The 23640-nt window shown below is 31.0% G+C and overlaps 1 long non-coding RNA gene across 1 annotated transcript in view; it reads left to right on the top strand.

Annotated features, from left to right (window-relative positions):
- Window positions 1-23640, top strand: part of LOC105261630 (activating transcription factor 3) — a 123385-nt gene that overhangs the window by 84411 nt on the left and 15334 nt on the right. Inside the window, exons 4-5 of the long non-coding RNA XR_891441.3 lie at window positions 15431-15961; window positions 16037-16126. This is a non-coding gene — a long non-coding RNA (activating transcription factor 3). The remainder of the gene's footprint in view (window positions 1-15430; window positions 15962-16036; window positions 16127-23640) is intronic.

Here is a 23640-nt window from a genome sequence, read left to right as displayed (position 1 = left end):
ATATATACACACATAAATTGTTACAGCTCTCATTCTTCAATATATTTTTTTTCTCAAACAAATTGCATTTTATTTCGGCTGGAGTGAAACAAAACAGGCGTGAAATCTACAATACCATCAATAAAAACCACCACTCACATGCTCATTAAGATTTCAAAATTTAAAGCGAAAAAAAAAAATAAGAATTTATTTTCAGAATTTGCTTTTAAAATTTCTTCGATGCATTTGGGCGAGACAAGAAATAATGAAATGGTTCTTTTTTTGAAACCAACAAAAAAAATAACTTGCAATCTTATATGCAAGTCCCGAAAACGTGCTTATTTTTTGGCAATTAACTGTAATGATTTGTGCAAACATCCAAAAAAACAGAAATTAAAAAAAAGAAAAAAAAACGTTCAACAAACACGTTTTTATTACCCACGACAAATACACAACAAAAAAAATTAAAAAAAAAAAACAACGAACAACAACACATCATTAATAACATAAAATTATATTATTTTGCTTGTATATTATACAAGTATTGAATATATTAATTTTTTTATTACTTTTGGTGTTTTATGTAATACTAAAAATCAAAATAATAATAATAATAATAACAGTGGCAAGAATAAATTTTAACATCATAAAAAAATTAAAAAAAAAAAAATAAAATACTAGATGCCTTTATTAATAATCTCTTGCTTTCAAGTTGAATTAAGATTTCCAAAAATTTTAACTAAATTGAATTTTCCAGTGAAAAAAAAATCATTGTTGAATTGGAATTAAAAAAAAAACTTTTCGGAATTGAATTATTCAAAAGAAAAATTTTCTAGATTTAGTTTTTCATTGGAAAAAACTAGCTTAATTGAGTTTTTAGTACAGCAACTTTGATACGCCCAAAACGTGCCTCAACGAAATAACTGTATTAGACCCTAGGTCTCTTTGGACTAAATCCGTTTTGGGACTTTTGGAGTCGATCTAGGGGTGCAAGGAAGTTTCCGATTCGATCGAAACTTGGTATAACGTAATATTATTACCAACGTAAGATTGAGCTGGGAGATGGACAATATTGGCCTACTCCATCAAGTACCTCCCCCACAAAAGGATCAAAATTGTAATTTCTTAAATTTAATTAAATTCATAAAATGCGAAATAATTATCCGATTCTTTTCAAACTCGGCACATCCCAATTTTTCTATCTACTCAACATCTGGTGTTAAGATGGTAAATATAAGTCCACTCCTTCTGGTACCTCCCCCACAAAGAGGTCAAAATTTTGAATAAGTAAAATGCTTATAAAATGCGAAATACACATCCGATTCTCTTCAAATTTTACACATCGCAATGTTTTTGTTAACAAACAGTTCGGTGAGAAGATGAGATTTATTGGTCCACTCCTTCTGGTACCTCCCGCACAAAGGGGTCAAAATTTTGAATAATTATATCCCTCATAAAATGCGAAATAAGCATTCGAATCTTCTAAAACTTGGCACATCCCAATATTACTATCAACACAAAATCTGGTGGGAAGGTGATAGATATAGGTCCATCCCTTCCGGTACCTCTCCCACAAAGGGGTCAAAATTTTGAATAATTAAATCTCTCATAAAATGCGAATTATATATTCAATTCTTTTCAAACTCGGCACATCGCAACATTTTTGTTAACACACAATCAGGTGTGAAGATGGTAGATATGAGTCCACTCCTTCTGGTACCTCCCCCACAAAGAGGTCAAAATTTTGAATAACTAAAATGATTATAAAATGCGAAATACACATCCGATTCTCTTCAAATTTCACACATTGTTAACACACGGAAGCGAGAGATAATTTTTTAATTTATATGTCTTTGTTTTTTTTTGTTCAAATTTCTTGCAATTTGTAAATTTTTAATTTTTTATTATTATTTTTTGTTTATTTATTTTTTTATTTATTATTATTGTTTTTATTACTTTTTTGTTTTTTTCTTTTTTTTTTGTTCAAATTTCTTGAAATTTCTAAATTTTTATTTTTTTATTATTATTATTTTTTGTTTATTTTTTTTTGTTTTTATTTATTTTTATTTATTTTTTTATTTATTATTTATTTTTTATTGATTTATTATTATTATTATTATTATTATTATTATTATTATTATTATTATATATTATTATTATTATTGTAATTATTATTATTATTTTTTATTATTATTATTATATTATTATTATTTATTATTATTATTATTATTATTATTATTATTATTATTATTATTATTATTATTATTATTATTATTATTATTATTATTATTGTTATTATTATTATTATTATTATTATTATTATATTATTATTATTATTATTATTATTATATTATTATTATTATTATTATTATTATTATTATTATTATTATTATTATTATTATTATTATTATTATTATTATTATTATTACTATTATTATTATTATTATTATTATTATTATTATTATTATTATTATTATTATTATTATTATTATTATTATTATTATTATATTATTATTATTATTATTATTATTATTATTATTATTATTATTATTATTATTATTATTATTATTATTATTTTTTTTTTTTTTTTTGTTCAAATTTCTTGCAATTTGTATTTTTTAGTTTTCATATTTTTTTTAATTTATTTATTTTTTTTATTTATTATTTATTTTTTATTTATTTATTTATTTATTTTTTTTTTTTTTTGATTACTTATCCAAGGTAATTTTCTCCCTCTCTCTCCATCTCTCTCTCTATTTTGTATATTTTGGAATAATTTAATTCCAAGAACACTGCATTTAACGATCTTGACCTTAAAAATATATTAATCAATCAATTTTGTTTATTTTCTCGTTGAGCATAGAACAAAAAAATTAAAAGAGTTTTTTTGTTCGTTTGCTTTTGCCTGAGAGTTCTAGGCAATTATAGATGCATTTCAAAGAAATCCCACAAAAAATAAAAACGCTGGCTGGCTGGCAAAGTATTTCCAAATACGTATCCGCAGAAATCGAGTTGATTTAAAGATACAATATTGACACAAGGCGATAAAATGAACTTCTCAAACATTTTTCTAATGTCTGCTACCTCGAAGCGTTTAAATTGTTGCGAGACCCCCATCCATTGAAGCGGAAAGAGAGCCCGAGTTTGTCTGGTCGCACAATAGCTAGACGAGACAATTCGCCTGCTCATTGTAATTTTTTTCAATTCCATTGACTTGGCGGCATTTAAACAGTTCAATACCTATCTGGGGGTATTGTAACGACAACAGGTTTACAAAACTATTGCCGTTTTCATATTTGCCCGGCTATGGCCCGCCAAGCCTTCAGCAGCGACTTCAGCATTTTTGCTGCGATTCTAAGTAGTTTATTTTTTTTTCTGGGCCCTGACCTCAAATAAAAAGCTGCGTTGTAAAACTTGGAATCTACGCACTTTTGTGCGTCTCAAAATTTTTGTTTCTCTATTTTTGTTGAGCTTTGCCACCACACACACACAACACCAAAGATAGACGCCACAAAACTATTTCAAATATTTTCTCAAATGAATTGAATCTATTCTGAAAAAATACAACAACAAAAAAATTGAAACAGTGTAGGCCAATCAAGTAACTTGAAAATGAAAATGAAAAAAATGACTTGGGTGTTAAATTTATTGGCTATCATTAAAACAAAACCTTTAACATTGGCTAATTGCCGCCTGGCTTAGATGGGAGATTAGAGGCCTGGAAGTCAAACCCGCGCCCCCTGGGATTTCCCAACACCACACGGTGCCCCTAATTAACCGGACTTACAATGAGTACTAGTTTTGTTAAATATTTATAGACATGATCGATCGATCTTCATTAAATCGGAAAAAAGTGTTGATTTTGTTTTGAGAATCAATTTCGAAGCAGCACTTCGTTCGTTTGAGCAAACTCTAAAAATGAAAAAAAAATTTAAAAAAAGTTTTTTTTTTTTAGTTAATTAATTATTAAATAACTTAATTGTTGCCTTTAATAGAACCTTTAATTAAATGTTTAATTTATGCCAGCCAGCCAGCCAGCTTTATATGTGTGTTGTTGTTTTTTTTTTTTTCATTTGTTTACTTTGCTCTCTCAAGCAACTTTGGCCATTCATAAAATTGTTGGCGTAATTGTCGTTAATTGCAAAATGTTATTTTTGAAAAATTTTCCCGAGCCAAACGTGTCAGGAATTCGGAGGCTGACAGGTCATGATTTTCGGAAATCTTTCAATTAGAGGTGAGATAATGAAGAGAATCGTTTTGGTTATTCAAAACTTTAACCCTTTGTGGGGGAGGTACCAGAAGGAATGGTCCGATCTCTACCATCCTTATAACTTATCATGTATTGATGAAAAAATTGAGAGGTGCCAAGTCTGAATGCAATCAAATGGTTATTTCGCGTTTTATGAGCTTCATGGCTATTCAAAAATTTGACCCTTTGTGGGGGAGGTACCAGAAGGAGTGCTCCGATATATTCCATATTCACAGCAGATCTTGTGTTAGTGGAAAGAATGGGATGTGTGAAATTTGATGACAACCGGATGCATATTTTCGATTTTATGATCGTTTTGGTTATTCAACATTTTGAACTTTTGTGGGGGAGGTACAAGAAGGAATGGTCCGATCTCAAGCATCTTTATAACACAACATGTGTTGATGGAAATATTGAGAAGTGTCAAGTCTGAATGGAATCGGATATCAATTTCTCGTTTTATGGGCTCCATGGTTATTCAAAATTGTAACCCTTTGTGGGAGAGGTACCATAAGTAGTGGACCGATATATTCCATTTTCACCCCAGACCTTACTTACTACAAATATTGTAATGTGTGTAATTTGAAGACCGTCGGACTCTTACATCACAATTTATACGAGTTATAATTATTCAAAATTTTGACGCTTTGCGGGGGAGGAACTTGATGGAGTGGCCCGATATTGTCCATTTTCGCACCTGACCTAGCACTGATGGAAATATTAGAATTTGCAAAGTTGGAGCAAAATCGTATTATCTTTTCTCTTTCTGTGCACTAAAATATTTTCTTTGAAAATTTCGACCTTTTGTGTGGGAGGTACCCGAAGCTGAGGACCGATATTGCCCATCTCCGAACTCGATCTAATTTTGATAGTAATATCACGATGTACAAAATTTGGACCAAATCGGATACTCCCTTCAAGAGTTACCGTGCGCACCAGCCAGCCTGGCAGACAGAGGGACGGACGGATATTGCTAAATCGACTCCAAATGTCCTGAAATGGATTTGGTCCAAAGAGACCTAGGGTTTAAAACTATTACTTCGATGAGGCACATTGTGGCTGTATCAAATTATATATGTATACCCTCTCTAACCATATGGCTAAGAATATGATAGCCCAAATAGCGAAACTTTCAAAATATCGAAAATATGGGCCTTATATGGAGGCTATAGCAATTTGTGGACCTGAATCGGATATATTTCACAAAGAGAGGACAAGAACCCCAAATGTTAGGTTTCATCTAATTTATCTACAATGTGGCAGAAAACTTTGTGGCAGAAAACTTCAAAATACCGAAAATCTGGAGGTACTGTTATATTTTGGGGCTATACCAATTAATAGACCTGTAGCGAATATTTTTTGGAGGGAGAGCAAAGTCCTACCAAGAGCCCCAAATGTTAAGTTTCACCTAATTTGTTTGGAAATTGTGGCAGAAAACTTCAAAATGCCGAAAATCTGGAGGTACTGTTATATGTTGGGGCTATACCAATTAATGGACCTGTAGCGAATATTTTCTGCAGGTAGAGCACAGCCCTACCAAAACCCCAAATGTGAAGTTTCAGCTGATTTGGTTGGAAATTGTGGCAGAAAACTTCAAAATACCGAAAATCTGGAGGTACTGTTATATTTGGGGCTATACCAATTAATGGACCTGTAGCGAATATTTTCTGCAGGGAAAGCACAGTCCTACCAGAAACCCCAAATTTGAAGTTTCAGCTGATTTGCTTGAAATTTATGGCAGAAAACTTCAAAATACCGAAAATCGGAAGGAACCGCTAAATACCAATTAGTGTACCTGCAGCGAATATTTTCTGCACGGAGAGCACAGTCCTACCACGAGCCTCAAATGTCAAGTTTCAGCTGATTTGGTCGGAAATTGTGGCAGTAATCTTCAAAATACCGAAAATCGGAAGGAACCGCTAAATACCAATTTGTGTACCTGCAGCGAATATTTTCTGCAGGGAGAGCACAGTCCTACCAGGAGCCCCAAATGTCAAGTTTCACCTAATTTGTTTGGAAATTGTGGCAGAAAACTTCAAAATACCGAAAATCGGAAGGAACCGCTAAATACCAATTAGTGTACCTGTAGCGAATATTTTCTGCGGGGAGAGCACAGTCCTACCGAGAGCCTCAAATGTCAAGTTATAGCTGATTTGGTTGGAAATAATGGCCGAAAACTTCAAAATACCGAAAATCGGAAGGAACCGCTAAATACCAATTAGTGTACCTGCAGCGAATATTTTCTGCACGGAGAGCACAGTCCTACCACGAGCCTCAAATGTCAAGTTTCAGCTGATTTGGTTGGAAATTGTGGCAGTAATCTTCAAAATACCGAAAATCGGGAGGTACTCTTATATGAGAGCTATACCAATTAATGGACCTGTAGCAAATATTTTCTGCAGGGAGAGCACAGTCCTACCAAAAGCCCCAAATGTCAAGTTTCAGCTGATTTGGTTGGAAATTGTGGCAGAAAACTTAAAAATACCGAAAATCTGGAGGTACTCTTATATGGGGGCTATACCAAATAAGGGACTATACCAATACAGGGAGAGCACAGTCCTACCAGAAACTCCAAATGTGAAGTTTCAGCTGATTTGCTTGAAATGTATGGCAGAAATCTTAAAAATACAGAAAATCGGGAGGTACTGTTAAATGAAGGCTATACCTAAACGTCGGCCAATATATTCCATTTTCAACACCAATCAGCCTACATATAATATGAAATTTCCTGACAAATTTTAGAGCTCTGGATTAAATAATGTGGCCTGTATCGTGATTTCAACAGACAGACGGACGAACATCTCCAAATTGTCTTCTAATTTTATTCTGATCAGGGATATACTTTTTGGGACGAATATTTCGAATATTTTTCATGGTGGAGGATATAATAATTAAATTTCACAAATATTTGTATCGACACTTCAGCACCTAAACTCATTGTTGTTGGTGTGATTTTCTGTTCGTCTCAAGGTCATTTGTAAATATATGATCGATAAAAATCGTCTACACCTTTAAGACCCGCATGATTTATTGTAAACCCAGGCAAGTACAACTCATGTAGCGATCATATCTCGCCGCTAAGCCAGTTGAACAGCAACATAATTAAAACTTTTGCTTATCAGAGAAAAAAAGACGCGGAGGTCTCACACACATTACAAGTGGTCGCCCCGTATCTATTGAAAGTTTGTGTTCCCTACGGAAAAATGTAAACAAATCGATGAGAGGCAACATGTATGCGTTCGATGTATTGCAGTATTGACTTAATAACAATTTTTTTTTGAGTTGGGGTTCTGCTTGAAATCTTCTTGGACAAAGAACGAAACTTTTGTAATTGATTTCAACATTAATTCGTTTGTGACACTTGCAATGGAGATTACGCAGCTCCGGTGTTTTTTTGTTGTCATTGTTTTTTTTTTTTTTTTTTTTTTTTTTTTTTTGGAATTGAATGCTTATGTCGGGCCAGACGCAAGGGCTTATGGGGGTAGATAATGGTTAATTGTTAAGCAATCTTTGGAAATTTTCATTTAATAAAAGGGGGACATTATGCAGAGCTATTGATTCTTTGGAACTTCCTCTGAGGGATGAGGTCTAAATGCCTGGCCCAGTTTGTGTTCCCATTCCTTGGGGACCCCAAACGGAAGACATTCTTATTATGGCACGCGTGCCATCCGACAGCTCGTTGTAAAGTCATAAAAATTTCAACCCCATTTCCCTTGGCCACGCATCTTGTTTTTTCTCCCCGTCGTCATGGCACACAATTTGTATGGCCTGTGAAAATTATTATAATCTGTATGAATGAGTGTCTATCTGTCTGGCTGTGTGGATCCGACGTTTGTTATCCATCCGATTAAAGTGATGAATGAAAAGCCCTTCTTCGTCTTCTTCTGCTGCTGCTTTAATGCATTTTGGTGGTACTCCATCTTCCCTCCCCCCCATGTTTTAGTGGCCAGCACTTTAGACATCCCTCGCATATTAAATTTATTACTGGCATTTATTTTTCTCTCTCTCTCTCTGTGTGAGTGTGCTGTGCGTACGTGTGTGTGTGCTCCTTGGCTATTGTAAAACATGCTGCAGCAGCAGACGTGCTGTCTGTGACCCATTTTTTCGCATTTCGATTTGTGTAAAATAACTGCATGACTTGAAACATGGAATAACTATCAACTATGCATAACAAAACGCAAAACAAGAAGTAGCAGAAGAACAAGAAGAAGAGGAGGAGTGAAAAAACAGAACAATTCTCGTTAAACATTTATTGCAAAACATTTGCTAATTCACAACTTATTTCCAACTTCTGCGACACTTGTTTGAAATTTTTAACTTTTAGAAAGGCGTTGAAGTTGTAAAAAAAAGAAAGAATACATTTCAGGAAAGTTGTATGTCTTAGAGTGGCTAAGAAATTGGAAAGAGAGGGAGAGAGAGAGAGAGAGAGGGCGAGAGAGGCAGAGATAAAATTATATAAAACAGGCCAAGACAATGATTTAAGAGCATTTTCAAACAGGTCCACATCTTCGTATAGCTTCCATGTTCGGGAGTACGGCCCAGTCGAACAACTGCTGCTTTTTACTTGACTCTTATCAAATGGGGGAAAATAGTAAGGAAAAAAATTACGTCCCGACAAACTTTAGAAAAATAGTTAAAGAAAAAAAACACGTCTCCGACAAACTTTGGAAAAATGTTTTAAAACCCCCTTTTCTGATAAAGTTTAAACTAAAAAAAATCCACGTCTCTGATAAATTGACATTTTTTTTAATTCACGACTCTGGTAAACTTTGGAAAACTATTTTTAAAAAATCTACTTCAGGGCTTGCTTTGGAAAAAAAAATTAAAAAATCTACGTCTATTGAGAACCTAAATATGAAAATATTTTGAAAACTGAACTTTGATTATTTTGAAACTGAAATACTTTGAACTTTGGAAAAATATTTAAACAACGATAAACTTTGGAATAATGTTTTTTAAAAAATCTAATTTTCTGGTAAAGTTTGAAAAAATATTTTTTTAAATAGTTAAAAAAAATCCACACCTCTTATAAGTCGACTAAAAATATTGAACCAAAAAAAAAATCCACGTCTCCGATAAACTTTGGTAAAATGTTTAAAAAAATCCAAGTCTCTAACAAACTTTATAAAATATTTTTAAAAAATGCACGTCTCGTTTAAATTGAGAACATTTTTGGAAAAATACTCTGAAAATTGTGGAAAAAAGTCAGGGCTTGCAGGGAAAAATATTTACAAAAATCTACGATTATTGAGGACTTTTAAAATGTTAAAAAAATCCAAGTCTTCTATAAAATTTGGAAAAATGTTGTCCAAGTTTCTGATAAGTTTTATAAAATATTTAAAAAAAATGCTTTAGACAAAATTTTTAAAAAAAAATCCACGTCTTTTTAAAAAAATTCGCGACTTTCACAAATTTTGAAAAAATATTTTTATAAAAATAACATCAGGATTTTCATTGAATAAAATATAGACTTTGAAAAAATATTTAAAACAAATCCCCGCCTCTTATAAACTTTGGAAAAATATTTAAACAAAAATCAATGTCTAATATTTTCAAAAAAAAAACATTCACACCTCTTTTGAAAAATCTATCTAAAAATACTTTTAAAAAATTAATTAAAAAATCAATTTGATAAATTTAAAAAAATAATATGTTTTAAAAATTCACTTCAAAGATTGCAATAAAAAAATAAAAAAATCTACGTCTCTGGAGAACTTTGAAAAAAAATTTAACAGAAAACCCACCTCTTATAAACTTTGGAAAAATATTTGAACAAAAAATATCCACGTCACTGAAAACTTTGGAAAATGATTTTATAAAAATATCCATGTCTCTGATGAGTTAAAACAATGCTTTTAATAAATCCGCGTCACTGACAAACTTTAGACAAATATTTTCAAAATAAATGCACGGCTCTTTTATCTAAACTAAAAATATTTTAAAAATCCACGACTCTCATATTCTTTAGAAAAATTTATTTTCAAACATGTCACTGAAATCTAATGTGCATTGAAAATAAATTTTCAAAATCTACTTTTGTTGAGGACTTTGAAAATATTTAAAATAAATTCAGGCCTCTAATTAATTTTGAAAAATTATTTTAACAAAAATCCATGTCTCCGATAAGCTTTGAAAAATAAAAATCCAAAAAAAAATTCAATCTGATAAAGTTTAAAAAATATTTTTAATAAATCCACGCCATTAATAAACTTTAGACAAATATTTTCAAAAAATCCAGGTCTCTTTTGAAACGTAAAAAATAAAAAAAATCCACGACTCTTATTCGGTATTTTCATGATTTTAGCGAAATTCATTAAAAAAAATGAAAAAAAAATCGACGTCTCTGGAGAACTTTGAAAATATTTCAATATTTCAGCTCCCAATATTCGGTGTATTCATGATCTTTGCGACATTTTTCAAAACAATTTTCTCAAGGTTTGGAGGCCCAAGGTTTGGGGACTCCAACTTCTTTGGCAGATATTTAAAGGTCCACGTTTTCGTATAGCCCCATATAACTGTAACACAAGATATTTGGCATTTTTAGAATTATAGCGGCAAATTCTTCTCACAGGGTTGTAAAAACTCGTCCCGGCCGAACTTTAAAATTTTTTTATTTTTTTTAAATTTTATTTTTTACTGCCCCACCCATTTATTTTATGGCAAGGATATAAATTTTCCCAGCTTTCTCAAGGATTTTAGTCATGTCTGACATGATTTTCACACACAGCACACCACCACATAATTTCGTTAAAAGCCATGTAATAAACAGCGACAGAACATGAGCATGAACTCGCAAATGCGTTTTGTTGATTGTTTACAACTTCCCGCGGACGTGAGCAAATTTTGTAAAAAACTCACGCATAAAACCAAAAACATTTTGCATAAAAACGGCCAAATTGAAAATAACGAGAGAGAGAGAGAGAGGCATACACGAAACAGACTAATTTTGGTCAGGCCATAGAATGAGCGGCCATTGTTTACTTATGCAGGACATTTTTGGCAAAGCCAACAAAATTTGCCAATTTGCAATAAAGAAAGTTTTGAGTTTTAGGCCGTGGCTGGGAGGGCTTTTATGTTAACAACATAAATAAAATGAAATAAAAATAATAAAAAAAAGAAAGAAAAAACTTTAAGGCTATTAACAGCAAAATTTATGGTCTGGCCTAATGCCACGAATACTAATGAACCGGCCCAAGTCGAGTCGAGTCGAGCGAGTGAATGAATCAAACTTTGTTCCCAGCAAATGGAATTGAAATTAGAAAAAAATTACACCAACACAGGGAAAAAAAAAACAACAAAACTTTTTTTTACGATCCCCAGTAATGGCTTGCAAAAAAAAGAGGGGGAGATGGAGTGGGGAGAAGTATTGGAAACAGAAAACCAATTATCTGTCTTTAAGAGACTCTAAATAACAGCTCGATAATTTTGCCATTTAGCAAAAGAGCGGGCAAGGGAAAGGAAGAGAGTAATGGAAAACGCTTAGAAATTCTTTATTGATGAATCGTAACAAACAAATAAACACAGCAGGAACAATGTACCGGCAGCCGGAGATACAGCTTGAAATGCTACCACCACCATCACCACCCAGCCAACCATCATCTTTTTTTCACTCTTTATCTTTGCCTGGTTATTTTTCTTGTCGTTCTTCTTCCTCTTCTTGTTTTGTTTTCCCATTTCAACTGAGAAAACTTTAATTAAAGTGTAAAAACTGTATCTAAACACACCGAGAGTGAATGAGTCAAACCCTTAACCCCCTGCCAAACCCTCCCTTCTAGACCCTGCTTCGAGGCAATCTAAACGCAAACGATAATGGCAACGACGTGGAAGAGTTTTAATAAAAGACCCCAACAAAGTTCGGTCATAAAGTCATCTGTTGTTATTGTTTTTCGATATTCTCATTGAGAAGATAAAGAGCAATATTAAGAGTGAGAGAGGAGGAGGAGAGATGGAGAGTAAATCCAAATAAACTTTTGTTATTTTTCTCCTGCAATAGATAGCTACATTAATTAGAAAATCGTAAGAAAATTAATGCCAACGAATTGAGGCAGATGCAAGGCAGAGCCATTAAAGTCCGGTTAAGTTATTGACATAAGCCAGGAAAAAAAAAACAAAGGCACAGAAAAGTAGTTCGATAAGAGATTTTTAATTAAATTGCAAATGACCAATAAAAATAAGCATTACAACAATGCAGTGCCATGGCAAATGATGGCTTTGTTGTAATGAGAGAATGGTAATTGAGGAGGCATTAGATAATTCAATGAAATTAATTCAAAGGAAATTTTTATTCAGCTAAATTTTTTCATTCTAAAATAAAAATAAATAAATAGAAATAAGTAAAATAAAAAAAAATTAAAATAAAAAAATGAATAAAAATAAACAAATAAATAAATAAAAAATTTAAAATAAAAAAAATTAATAAAAATAAATAAATAAAAATTATAATAAATAAATAAAAATAAGAAACACAAATGAATTAAAAAATATTATAAAAAATAAAACAAATAAATATATAATATAGTATAAAATAAAAATAAGAAATAAATACAAGTAAAAAATCAGCTAAGTAAAATAAAAAATTTAAAATAAAAAAAAATTAATAAAAATAAATAAATAAATAAAAATAAGAAACTCAAATGAATTAAAAAATATAATAAAATAAAACATCTAAATATAAAATAGAATAAAATAAAAATACAAAAAAATTAATGCAAGTAAAAAATCAGCTAAGTTTGACCGGCCCGAACTTTCAATAGCCTACACCGTTTGAGCAAAAAAAATTGCAAAATGAAATAAAATCGGTAGAAAAATGTTGCTAAAATTTTAAAAATTCCGAACATCTGGTCTTACTGCTATGGGGCTATACGAAAAAGAGGTCCTCTGCAGCCAAAAAAATTAATTTAAACAAAATTCAACTCAATAGAGATTTTTGTGAAGTAAATTAAATTTGACATTGATTTTCATTAAAAATAAAAATTTAGAACTATTAAGCTTTACGATTTCGTCACTTGGGTAAAAAAAATTTTTTGTCATAGGAGTTATTTGTAAAATTACTTCTGGGGAGAATATCCCAGACAAGAAACAAGGGAACTGATGAGGGTTGGTGGCTCTTTCCGAAACCTAGGTATTCCCTGCCTTACCCCCACAAAAAGTCGAAATTTTCAAATAAAATATCTTGCTTTTAAGAAAGAGAAAGGATCATCCGATTTTGCTCCAACTTTGCAAATTCTAATATTTACATCACTGCTTGGCCAGGTGAGAAAATGGACAATAGCAGTCCATTCTTTGTGGTACCTCCCCCACGAAGTGCTAAAATTTTGAAAAATTGTAACTCTTATAAAATGTGATGTTAAAGTCCGATTGGCTTCACATTACACACATCACAATATTTTTACTAACACAAGGTCTGGTGTAAAGATGGGATATATCGATCCTTTCTTTCTGGTACCTATCCCACAAGTTGTCAAAATTTTGAATATCCATGAAGCTCATAAAACGCAAAATTAACATCCCCTTCCATTCAGACTTGGAACATCTCAATATTTCCATCAGCACAAGGTCTGCTATAAAGATGGTAGAGATCGAAACATGCCTTCTGGTACCTACCCCACAAAGGGTTAAAATTTTGGAATAACCAAAACGATTATAAAATCCGAAATAAGCCTCTGCTTCTCTTCATATTTCACACATCCCCTTATTTCTACTAACACAAGATCTGCTGTGAAGATGGAATATATTGGTACACTCCTTCTGGTAGCTCCCTCATAAGGGGTCAAAATTTTAAATGTCCATGAAGCTCATAAAACGCGAAATTAAAGAAAAAAATTCTTTTAAAGGTGAATTTTGAAAAGTGAATTTTTACAACGGCAAAATATTTTGCAAAATTATGAAACCATTTTATTTATATATTGAATTTATGAATGGATCACTTTCCGACAATATTCGCTTTTATGTTACTGTTGCTTATATACGATTTTTTCGTAAAAATTGTGATTTTTATTCATAACAAGGAATTTGATAATATAAAAAGTTGATTCAAACGAATTTGGTAATCATTTTTCCTATATTCCTCAAGAAAATGCTGAAAATTGTTGGCTTTTTTAAAGAATTTTGAAATTTTTACAAGAACCAAGTATCCGAATTTTCCCAAAAAAAAATTTTTTTTAAGGCAAGAAACTTGTTGACCTTGTAAAAATATTTTAAATGGATTTGGAAATTATTATTTCCCAAGGAAATGTTAGGATTTTTTATTTATTAATTATTATTATTATTTTTATTTATTTATTTATTTATTTTTTTTTTTTTTTTTGAAAAAAAACAAACAAATTTTTGTTATATATTTTTTTGTTTCTTCCTCTTTCAAATATTATTTCCCAACAATTCTGCTAAATTGTTTTCCCCATTGTCTGTCTGTCTGTATGTCTGTCTGTCTGTCGGCCTGTTCCATTTAAAGTTGTATAACTTTAATGGCCTCTACTTTGGAACTAACACTCCTCCAAACAAAATACAGTAAAACGACGAAAGAACAAAACACAAAGCAGCAACAAAAAAAAAAAGAATAGAAAAAAAGACACAGAAAAGCCAAAAAAAGAATTATGATTTATGAGTTTTTATTGTTCCCGTATGGAACTACTTGAACATGTACAAGTTTATTTCTTAAAGTTCTCAATATGCTTTTTGTTTCTTTTTTTTTTCTTGAATCGCTTTTTTGATTCTTAAGAAATATGGAAGAATGCCAAACATGTTATTCTAAACGTAGCATGGTTTTCTTTTAGGTTGGGATAGGAAATGTTATTCTTTTTTTTTTAATTTTTATTTTTTTGTGTTTAAATAAAAAAGTCATTATGGGGGTTAAATATGGACAAAAGTAGGAAGGCAGAAGAAGAAGAAGAGCGGCCGCAAATACCACACCTTGTGGTATACAACATTGTATTTGTATCTGCTTTTTTGGGAAAAAAATACCACTCACTCGCTCTCTCCCTCTCTCTCTCTCTCTCGCCTCAATGCCGTGTGGCTCAAAGTCTGTTTGGGGCATTAATTGTTTAATTGATTTGATTAAATATTCTTGCTGTAATTAAGGCAACTGAAAATATTTTTCACATAAATTTCAATTAATTTTCGTTTCTTTTTTTATTAAATTAAGCACAAAATTTTATAATGTACTAATTTTCGCTCTCTTGTTCTCTCTCTCCCGTCTCTTTGCAGTTAACCATTGTTGTATTGGGTAATGGATGTTCAACGTTTAAACAATTTCCAGCAAGCATACCCAGCTCACCATAATCCCAAATTTAAAAATTTTGAATTCTAAAAAAAATACAAAAACAAGAGAAAAAAATTCTAAGAACAAAAATAAAAACAAAAAACTTTGTAACGAAGGCCTTAAACTGTGATTTTAATTTATAAGTGTTACAAACAAAGCAACAACAAAAATATTTTTAGCTTAGCAAAAAAAGCTAAAAAAAGCAACAGCCTTATTTTTTGCAAAAAATTAAAAAACAACAACAAAATAGTTTATAAACAACCGGAAAAATGTTTAATTTAAATATACCTCCCTCTTCGTTGCTGGGTGTGGAAGGCTCCGGTGGCCTGTGCTCCAAGCCCAATACACCCGAAATTCTCAATTCTCTAATTGCCATGACAAATCCCCTGGATAATTATAATTTTAATGCCAACAACAACAACAACTCCAGTGCCTCAACACCGAGTTCGGTGACAGTGCGCAATTTTAACAACCAGGTGAGTCCCGGACCACAACATATACTCCCATGCCACATAAAACATTTATCTAATTATATAATTAAACATTTGTAGAATATCTCCCAGGACAGCTGTCATTCGAGCAGCTCCTCAACACCATTGGATTCACCTGCAAATACAAATTTTACTCCCAGTGTACAACAGGTAAGACTCAAAGAATATGATATTCAAAAAAAAAAAAAAAAAAATAAATAAATAAAAAATAACAACACTCCCACACACACACATAAAAAAAACACATAAACACAGACATATATACACATTATTTTATATAGTATAGTGTGTATATCGTATATATATGCAAATCGTAGTATTACTCATAATTTCTGTTCATTGATGTCCATCACAAACAGACAACACAAACAACCACAACGCATTTTCTTTCAATTCATTCACAAAAAATGAAAAAAAAAACTGAAAAAAGAGCTCAACTGAAATGGTGCCATTTAATTGGAGACGCTTGCCAAATGCGCCCACGCCTCAGCGAGTGGCTGACCAGTGTTGTTGTTGTTGTTGTCTTGCTTTCATGACAGCTAACTGAAGGCGTAAAGCAACAACACGAAAACAATTCAGGGCAGTGGATAGCAAATAAATAAGACAGGAAAAGAGGTCTTTAGAAAGACAAAAATTTAAATTTTAGACATTTGGCGCCCAACGTAGGACCAGAAAAAAAATAATTCAAAATTACATTTTCCATAAATTCCGAGAAAATCCAGCAGATTATGAAAGTATAGCTCAAAAAAGAAGACACATTTTTCGGAGTTTGGAATTTTACATTACAAAATAACATAATTAGAGGGACCAGTCCCTCCCCCCCCCCTCTTCCACATTTTTTGAAATTTCCTTATTAATGTTCCTCGGAATCCGAGCACTTTAGGTATATGGTATCCTTGGCAATATTGCAGATAACAATATGAAGATTAATTTGATAGAAAAAATTTAACCCTGCAGAGAGTCAATGAAGGAGTCTTTTTGGTCTTGTTTTTAAGAAATGGTAAAATACTACCCTTAAACGAGATCGTAGCAAGTCAAAATATTCTACAAAATTATTTGTCATAAAATTCTACTATAGGTCCTAGAAGAAGTCGAGGGAAGAACTTGTTTTTAATATATTCCTGGAGTTCAGTTGGATAAGCGCCAGGAATATATTAAAAATAAGTTTCCGCCTCTTCGACATTTTTAGATTAAGATTTCTCTGAATTCGAGCATTTTTAGTATATAGTGTCCTTGGCATGCATGTCATTAAACAGGTCTTTTTGGTCCCTTTTTGAAGAAATGGTTAAAAACTGCCTTTAAATGGCATCGTAGCAAGTCAAAATATTCCACAACATCATTTGTCATAAAAATCTAGGTCCCAGAAGAAGTCAAGGGAAGAACTTGTTTTTAATATATTCCTGGTGTTCAGGTAGGACAAACACCAGGAATATATTAAAAACAAGTTCCCGCCTCTTCCACATTTTTGGAAATTTTCGTATTAATATTCCTCGGAATTCGATCATTATATTTATATAGTGTCTTTGGCAATATTGCAGATAAAAATACGAGGATTATTTCAGTCAACAATATACAACAAATTACAAGTCTAAATCCTTGCAACACGCCAGGAATATATTAAAAACAAGTTCTCCCCTCTTCGAAAATTTTGGAAATTTTCAGATAAAGATTTCTCTGAAACCAAGCATTTTAGGTATATAGTGTCTTTGGTAATATTGCAGATACAGCAACAAGGATTATTTCATTAAACAATTTTAACCCCCAAACAAGTCATTAAACAGGCCTTATTGGTCCTTTTTTGAAAAAATGGTTAAAAACGTCCCTTAAACGGGATCGTAGCAAGTGAAAATATTCCACAAAATTATTTGTCATAGAAATCTACTATAGGTTCTAGAAGAACTCAAGAGTCTAAATCTTACCTAAACGCCAGGAATTCACATAAATTAAAACACACATTTTAGGGTTAAAGCCGTACTCTATACGAGTTTATGCCAAAAACTTCTACAAGGCATCATTTTAGAAGGATAACTTCAAAGGCAAAAATATTCTTCATAAAATTCTATTATAAGTCACCATAGAAAGAAAATTTATATTTCCATTGTAAATCAAAAAAAAAAAATCTTTGCCAAAAAAAATCTCTGAAAAATGTACTATTTTTTCGGTTGAAGTCATACATCGTGTGAGTTTATGCAAAATTCTCCAACAAAACATCATTTTAGAAGGATGACATTAAAGACAAAAATATTCTTCATCAAATTTCATTATATGTTTCAAAAGAGAATAAATATCTATATCAAATATATAGCACGAAAATAATTGTTCCAATTTTGCCAAAGAAATGCGAAAATATTAAAATTTCTGGCATAGATTTTTTTTTGCTCTTTTTCGAGTTTCGAGCCTGAAATTAGTATAAAACTTCATTTTTGATAGAAAGAATCAAAAGGGGAAATATTTATCACCAAATTCCACTACAAGTCTCAGAATAAACTATGGACCTAGGTATGCAAGTTTTTATGAAAATTACCTTCGAAAGCTATACATTAAAAGTAGATATTACATGCTGAGGTTTTAGAGTTGAAGCCGTACCATATGGGAGTTTAAGCAAAAATCTCCTATAAAATATTGTTAAGGGAGTATGATGTCAAAGACAAAAATATTTCGCATCAAATTTCACTATAAGTTACAAAAGAAGAAAAATCTCTATTTCTATTGTCCATCAAAAAAAATAATTCCGTCCATGTTCCAAATAAAAAACCGAAAATAATTCCTATTTGTTTTCGAAAAATCTCTCCTCGGACTTTTTTTGATTTGACACCTGAAAGTAAAATAAAATTTCATTTTATGTGAAAAATGTCAAAAGAAGAAATATTCTACACAAAATTTCACTACAAATCTCAGAAACAACCTTATGCCTAGGTGCAATAGTTTTTTATGAAAATTTTGTTCAAAAATTAGGCACTAAAAGTGAAAATCACGTCTTTCCTTATTTTGCTGTTAATTTAACATGTATCCAATCCAAGTCAAAAATCTCCTTTTATACTTCACTTTTTGGACAAAGTGTCAGAAGAAAAATTATTCTAAATCAAATTTCATTGTGAGTCTCTAAACAAAAGAAATCTCTTTTTTCATTATATATTAAGAAAATATTTGCATAAATATTGCTAAAAGAAAATCGAAAATATTACCTAATATTTGTTATCAATTTTTCATCTGACTTGTTACAAGTTTACTGCTGGAAGTAACATAAAATGTCATTTTATGCGAAAGATGTCAAAACAAGAAATATTCTACACAAAATTTCACTACAAATCTCAGAATAAACCTTATATCTAGGTGCAATAGTTTTTATGAAAATTTTGTTCAAAAATTAGGTACTAAAAGTGAAAATTATGTCTATGTCTTTTTTTACATTTAATTTAACACGTATCCAATCCAAGTCAAAATCTCCCTTTATACTTAATTTTTTGGACAAAGTGTCAGAGGAAAAATTATTCTATATCAAATTTCATTGTAAGTTTCTAACCAAGAGAAATCTCTATTTGTATTGAATATAACGAAAATATTAGCATCAATGTTCCAAAAATAACCATGAAAATATTCCTAATTTTTTGATCCATTTGTCCATGGACGGTTTTCAAGTTGACGCCTGAAAGTAACATAAAATTTAATTTTAGGCAAAAAGTATCAGAAGAAGAAATATTTTACACAAAATTCTACAACAAATCTCAGAATAAACCATATGTCTAGGTGCAATAGTTTTTGAGAAAAATATATTCAAAATATTTGTAATTAAAATGAAATTTATGTCTTTGCTTTTTTACTTTTAATTTAACATGTTTCCAAACCAAGTCAAAATCTCCCTTTATTCTTCATTTTTTGGGAAAAGAATCAGAAGAAGAATTATTCCAGATCAAATTTCATTGTGAGTCTTTGAACAAAAGAAATTTGTATAGTCAATATATAATACGAAAAAATAGCGTAAATATTTGGTAATCAAAAGCCCTGTTTATTTCTGAAAAATTAAGCACTTTTTTCCAATTCCCTGCAAATTTTCTTATAATTTCGACCATATTTTCTTATTTTTCATAAAAATGTCCCACTGTATTTTCTCAGTAATATTTGTTTTTTTTTTTTCGAAAATTTCATGCACTTATTTTATTTGATTTCACGCCTTCTCCTTTTCTTCAGCAACAATATAAGAACAAATTGAAATTGTAAAATGTCATAAAAACTGACAGTTAAATGCGTGTGTGCATGATGCACACACACATACATATAGATTAGTAAGCCTCCTCATAACCGCAACAACATCAAATGGTATAGAAAACAATTTTGAGTTTTTTTTGCAACAGCTAGAAAATAAAACAACATTTAAATACATCGACATTGGCCTTAATGATGCTGTTGCCTGCCTGCCAGCCAGCCAGTCAGCCGGCTCGGCAGGCAGGCACATCACACTTTTTTTTGTTAATAATTTTAATAATTCCCACAAGTTTAAATAGAGTATAGAAAATGGAAATTCTAATGGCAAGCAGGGACGGGGGTGTAGAATTTGTGCGTCATATTGGATAAAAAGCTGGCATCTGTTGCCAGTTTTGTTTGGTGTCTCATGTCCACTTCTCATCATCATCATCCGCCGTTGCAGCAGCAGCCGTAACAACAATTAGATAGATAAATTGTTAAATGTCATAAATAAATGATTTTAATTATTATTGATTTTCATAGTAAAATGCAAATTTCATAAATAATTGATGTTGTTGTTTTATTACGTGGAGGTTGTTGTGGTTGCATCTATTGGACTTGATGATTGACTTTGGGGGGTGAAAAATTTTATAAAAAATATATTTTTCAATAGTTTCAGGAAAAATCCAGTAGTTAAAGAAAGTGGATATAAAAATGGAAGGCTCGGAGTCTTAGGATAAAATTTTAAAAGGATTTTTTATAGCCAATACCATTTCCAACGACAAACAAACTCATATTTTTCAGTTGTAGTACAGTTCGAATGTAATTTTCTGAAAAACTATTAATCCTAGCTATATGATTTATTCTGAGATTTCTAATGAAATTTTGTGCAGAATATTTCTTCTTCAGGAATCTTTTGTCTAAAATGAAATTTTATGTTACTTTTAGGCGTGCAATCGAAAAAAGTCCAGGAAAAATTGATCTAAAAATTTAAGAAATATTTTCGATTTTTTTTTTCAACTTTGATGCAAATATTTCCTGGATATATAATGGATATAGAGATTAGTTTTCTTTGGTGACTTTTAGTGAAATTTGTTGTAGAATAATTTTGTCTTTAACGACATATGACTGAAGTGATGCTTTGTGGGAGATTTTTGCCTTAACTCCCACAAAGTACAGCTTTAACACTGAGACCTCAGCATATAATTTTTACTTTTATTTTACAGATTTCGAATGTAATTTTCTCAGAAACGTGCATACTTAGATATATGGCTTCTTCTGAGACTTACTGTGAAATTTTGTGTAGAATATTTCCTCTTTTGATACAATTCGTCTAAAGGGACGGATTATCCAACTTTCAGGCACCAACTCGTAAAAGAATGGAAAAAATCTTTAAAAATATTTGTAAATATTTTCGAATTTATTTAGCAAAATTGGAACAAATATTTTCGAGATAGAGGATGGATATAGTGATTCGATTTCTTTTAGAACTTGTAGTGAAATTTGATGTAGAATAATTTTGTCTTTGATGTTATTTTTCTAAAATAATGCTATGTGGGAGATTTTTGTCTAAACTCCCACAAAGTACGGCTTTAACACTGACACCTCAACATATAATTTTTACTTAAAATGTATAGATTTCAAATGTAATTTTCTCAGAAGCTTGCATACCCAGATATATGGTTTGTTCTGAGACTTCCAATGAAATTTTGTGTAGAATATTTCCTCTTTTAATACTTTCTGTCTAAAGTGGCGGTTTACCCCACTTTCAGGCACCAATCCTTAAAGGAATAAAAAAATCTATGAAAATATTTGGAAATATTTTCGAATTTCTTTAGCAAAATTGGAAGAAATATTTTCGAAACAGAGGATGGATATAGAGATTTGATTTCTTTTGGAACTTCTAGTGAAATTTGATGCAGAATAATTTTGTCTTTGATGTCATCTTTCTAAAATAATGTTTTGTGGGAGATTTTTGCCTAAACTCCCACTAAGCACAACTTCAAAACTGCGACCAGCATATAATGTTTACTTTTAATGTACAGATTTCGAATGTAATTTTCTCAGAAACTTGCATACCTAGATATATGGTTTATTCTGAGACTTGAAATAAAATTTTGTGTAAAATATTTCCTCTTTTGATACCTTGTGTCTAAAGTGGCGGTTTACCCTACTTTCAGGCACCAATTCGTAAAAGGAGGGAAAAAATCTATGAAAATATTTGTAAATATTTTCGAAATTCTTTAGGAAAAATTCAAACAAATATTTTCGTGAAATAGAATAGATATAGAGATTTAATTTTTTTGGAACTTACAGTGAAATTTGATGTAGAATAATTTCGTCTTTGAGGTCATTTTTCTAAAATAATGCTTTGTGGGAGATTTTTGCCTAAACTTACACTAAGTACGGCTTTAACACTAAGACCTCAGCATATAATTTTTACTTTTAATTTACAGAATGTAAGTTTCTCAGAAACTTGCATAACTAGATCTATGATTTGTTCCGAGACCTACAGTGAAATTTTGTGGAGAATATTTCCTCTCTTAATACTTTCTGCCTAAAGTGACCGCTTTTCCTACCTTCAGGCACCAACTCGTAAAAGGAGAGAAGAAAATCAATGAAAAAAATTAATTGTTTTGAATTTCTTTAGCAGAATTGGAACAAAAAATTTCCGGATATAGAATGGATATAGAGATTTGATGTCTTTTGGAACTTCTAGTGAAATTTGATGCAGAATAATTTTGTCTTTGATGTTATATTTCTAAAATGATGATTTGTGGGAGATTTTTGCATAAACTCACTTAAAGTATGGTTTTAACCCTTAAATGTGTGTTTAATATATGTAAATTACTGGCGTTTAGGTAATATTTAGACTTTTCATGTCTTCTGGGACCCATAGTAGAATTTAATGACAAGTAATTTTATGGAATATTTTGAATTGCTACGATCCCATTTAAAGGGAGATTTTGACCATATTTTGGAAAAAGTACCAAAAAGACCCCTTTGGTGACTAGTTTGAGGGTTAATTATTCCTAATAAAATTATCCTCGTATCGTTATCTGCAATATTGCGAAAGACACTATATACTTCAAATGAACGGATTCCAAGAAATCTTAAGTCGAAAATTTCCAAATGTGTCGAAGAGGGAGAACTTGGACACTTTGCGCTGTAAATTTTCAAAAAAACAGATACACAAGTTCCTTATGAGCAACTGTTACTTATGACCGAAAGTTTCTTAAAAAATATCTGAAATTGTGTAAATTAACAATAAACACTTATTTACATTCCAAAAAATTGCTTCCCAGCCGGGTTTCTCAATATTTTGCCAAGTAATATTTCTTTTTCGGCCACATCTCTTCAATGGCCAAAAAAATGTATCATCTCTTCTTTTTTCGAAATGAAAAAATTTTTGACCAGTATAAATAAGCATTTCAGTCAACATTAATAATAATTTTTTCGTTTGCCAGTTTCCGCATAACGCA

Source organism: Musca domestica, unplaced genomic scaffold (assembly GCF_030504385.1).
Source record: "Musca domestica strain aabys unplaced genomic scaffold, Musca_domestica.polishedcontigs.V.1.1 20, whole genome shotgun sequence".
NCBI lineage: Eukaryota > Metazoa > Arthropoda > Insecta > Diptera > Muscidae > Musca > Musca domestica.
Note: the sequence above shows the minus strand (reverse complement) of the source record. Positions and strands in the feature narration are given on the sequence as shown.